This window comes from Penaeus monodon, chromosome 24, assembly GCF_015228065.2.
Source record: "Penaeus monodon isolate SGIC_2016 chromosome 24, NSTDA_Pmon_1, whole genome shotgun sequence".
Taxonomy (NCBI): domain Eukaryota; kingdom Metazoa; phylum Arthropoda; class Malacostraca; order Decapoda; family Penaeidae; genus Penaeus; species Penaeus monodon.
Window position 1 is genome coordinate 18,965,421 of NC_051409.1, and position 273 is coordinate 18,965,693.

Consider the following 273-nt stretch of genomic DNA (forward strand, 5'->3'; position numbering starts at 1 on the left):
TTACTAGAGATATATAAGCTGTTTTTGAATGGGATGATTAAACTGTATGTTTACTGTGATAACCAATGTAGATAACTACAATTCACTATTACAGAATAACAGAATTATTGGATACAAAAATTATTATTTGTGAGATGACGATCGTGAATTGAAACAGCATATGCACTTTTTAAGTGTCACGAGGTGCACATTCTCATATCATCTACAACATAGAAGAAAGTGGGAAATGAAAAATATAAATGTCAGCATATAAGTGGAGGTAGACAATCTGAA